Consider the following 3,594-nt stretch of genomic DNA (forward strand, 5'->3'; position numbering starts at 1 on the left):
AGTTTACATTTGTGTAATGAAGTTACAGTAGATTTCACTTCATTGTTAATATACAAGTTTTTGCCTCAAAGTGCTTACTTTATTTAAAAAAGAGAAGATTAAAAGACAGGGTGGCAGGATTTTTTTTTTTTTACAACAAATGTATGTCTTGTGTCCCAATCTCCCTCCTCATCTTCCTTTAGTGCAAATCAGAGCAGCAGCTTCATTGAAACGTCTGATTTCAAAAGATGTTCCTGAAACCTCACCTACAGCAGCACCGTTGGCGTCCTGTTGAGGGTGGCTCCTGTTTTCTTCTGCAGCCAATTCTGAACCTTTCTCAATTTCATCACTTTCATTCTCACCTCAAAAACTCCATGGATGGCCTTTCGGAAGCAATGAAAATTATAGTCAATCAGCCCTTTTCTTTCAAAGCTTTCCTCTCTAACAGAGCAAACAAGAGCCAAGAACTTTGTCGCTTCTTTTAAATAAAGAACTGTTGTATTATTCAGCTTTATAATGCTGTTGATTCCTTGTCATAGGGGGTTCCTGCTCCTTCTTCTCTGAGGCCATAAATACAAGAAATATCAATGACCACATCATCATGTCACAGCAGAGCTCGTAGGTTTGCATATCCACAGGGGTACTATCTGTTGCGATATGAATCTTACTGACCACATCAAAAAGAAACAACTTTTCAATTCCAAAATTTGAGATAAATATATTTAGCAAATTCTCCAGGGTGGGAAGTTGTGGAATCAGTTTCTGAACCACTGTGCTAAAAGCTTCAAATATTGAATTGAATGGTCATATATGCTTGTCAGATAAAAGCTGAGATGAATTTTTTACAGCCTAGCATCTGCAAGGTCATCATTTGCCCTCTAGTGAATGTCTCTCTGGGTTTCAATTTTGTGGTCATCTGACAGACCATCCACTTTGTGAATAAACACCTCGAAGTTGATGTCGCTGTTGACTTTGTAGGGTCTGGTCACCTTGAGGTGGATCCTGGCCAAGGCCTCCATGTAATCGTCCTGGGAGTCTATGACAAATAGCAGTGCTCCTGTCCCTCAGAAGATCATCTCATAGTCAAAGGTGGGGTCAAAAAAGTCAATCTGTCCTGGGAAGTCCCAAATCTGAAAATTAACACAGGAGCTATTGGAAATGTCCTCCCAGCAGATCTTCTTTGTGCTCGCTAAGAACAGAGTTTCCTTGGGAGACATTTTATGAAAGACGACTTTCTGGATGGATGACTTGCCGCTTCTTCTTAGGCCCATGAGCAGGATCCTTGGCTTCGCCTCTGCGCTAAGGGGGTCGCTAAAGTCCAGAACTCCCTCCTCCTCCCTGGTGTCCGCTTGGCGTCCGAGGAGTGGGACCCATCTCCGTAGTCTGCTAGCACCACCAGCTCACCCTCCTCCTCCAGCTGGGCCTCCCGCAGCATCTGGCTCATCCGCCCATGGTCTTCCCTCTGGGGAATGACGGGGGTCCCTGGTGGGGAGGGGGTGTCGGCCAAACCTCCTTGCCTGCGGCTGGCAACCTATTTGTAAATCGAGGTTTTGTCCCGAGGTCTGTGGGCGGAGGTGGAGACCGCACTTCCCCAGGGCGGCTGCGTCCAGGTCAGAGATTAAAATGTTTTTAAATATTTAACAGTAAAAATATAATTCATAAAATTTAAGGAAAAAGCAATGGCAATTTCTTTAAGAACCTTGGTACAGAAATGAAATATGGCTACCTCTTAAAGATTCATGAGAAAGAAAGAGGTTATTTCTTTTCACAAGCCAGCTTCACCATCACCCTCTGCTGGTTTCCACTACACAAATAAGCCAGAGGACCCCAGTGACACACATCCTAGGCTCTGAAGTCTTTTACTTTAGCTGCAGCCTTCCCAGTTGCTGAACCCATCTTGACTCAGACAGAAGGCATACTTTAAAATGCCTTTCCTTACCTTATTTTTGACAAAGGAGACAAAAACATACAACGGAGAAAAGACAATCTCTTTAACAAGTGGTGCTGGGAAAACTGGCTGACCACCTGTAGAAAAATGAAACTAGAATACTTTCTAACACCATACAAAAATATAAACTCAAAATGGATTAAAGATCTAAATGTAAAATCAGAAACTATAATACTCCTAGAGGAAAACATAGGCAGAACACTCTTTGACATAAATCACAGCAGGATCCTCTATGACACACCTCCCAGAATATTGGAAATAAAAGCAAAACTAAACAAATGGGACCTAATTAAACTTCAACACTTTTGCACAATGAAGGAAACTATAAGCAAGGTGAAAAGACAGCCTTCAGAATGGGAGAAAATAATAACAAATGAAGCAACTGACAAAGAATTAATCTCAAAATTATACAAGCAGCTCATGTAGCTCAATTCCAGAAAAATAAACAACCCAATCAAAAAATGGGCCAAAGAACTAAACAGACATTTCTCCAAAGAAGACATACAGATGGCTAACAAACACATGAAAAGATGCTCAACATCACTCATTATCAGAGAAATGCAAATCAAAACTACAGTGACCATCTCATGCCGGTCAGGATGGCTGCTATCCAAAAGTCTACGAACAATAAATGCTGGAGAGGGCATGGATAAAAGGGAACCCTCTTACACTGTTGGTGGGAATACAAACTAGTACAGCCACTCTAGAGAACAATGTGGAGATTCCTTAAAAAACTGGAAATAGAACTGCCATGTGACCTAGCAATCCCACTGCTGGGCATACACTCCAAGGAAACCAGAATTGAAAGATACATGTGTACCCCAATGTTCATTGCAGCACTGTTTACAATAGCTAGGACATGAAAGCAACCTAGATGTCCATTGGCAGACGAATGGATAAGAAAGCTACCGTACATATACACAATGAAATATTACTCAGCTATTAAAAAGAATGCATTTGAGTCAGTTCTAATGAGGTGGATGAAACTGAAGCCTATTATACAGAGTGAAGGAAGTCAGAAATAAAAACACCAATTAGTACATTAACACATATATATGTAATTTAGAAAGATAGTAACCATGACCCTATATATGAGACAGCAAAAGAGACACAGATATAAAGAACAGACTTTTGGACTCTGTGGGAGAAGGTGAGAGTGGAATGATTTGACAGAATAGCATTGAAACATGTATATTACCATATGTGAAATAGATGACCAGTTCAAGTTTAATGCATGAAACAGGGCATTCAAAGCCAGTGCACTGGGACAACCCAGAGAGATGGGATGGAGAGGGAGGGTGGGAGGGTGGTTTGGAACCAGGGTACACATGTACACCATGGCTGATTCATGTCAATGTATGGCAAAACCCACCACAATATAAAGTAATTAGCCTCCAATTAAAGTAATTAATTTAAAAAATGCCTGTCCTTAAGCTAGATGGATTTAGTTTGAAATCACTCCCTGATTTCAAACTATATTACAAAGCTGTAGTAATCAAAACAGCATAATATCAACAGGAAAACAGACACATTGATCAATAAAACAGAGCTGAAATCCCCAAAATAAATACATACACATATGGACAATTAATTTACAGCAAAAGAACCAAGTGCATACAATGGAAAAAGGATATTCTGTTTAATAAATGGTTTTGGGGAAATGGGAC

General features: G+C 40.5%; 1 pseudogene; it reads right to left on the bottom strand.

Annotated features, from left to right (window-relative positions):
• Positions 1-245: 245 nt before the first annotated feature.
• On the bottom strand, positions 246-1,423 carry LOC122686318 (annotated as a pseudogene).
• Positions 1,424-3,594: the final 2,171 nt, after the last annotated feature.

Source organism: Cervus elaphus, chromosome 29 (assembly GCF_910594005.1).
Source record: "Cervus elaphus chromosome 29, mCerEla1.1, whole genome shotgun sequence".
NCBI classification, from domain to species: Eukaryota; Metazoa; Chordata; class Mammalia; order Artiodactyla; family Cervidae; genus Cervus; species Cervus elaphus.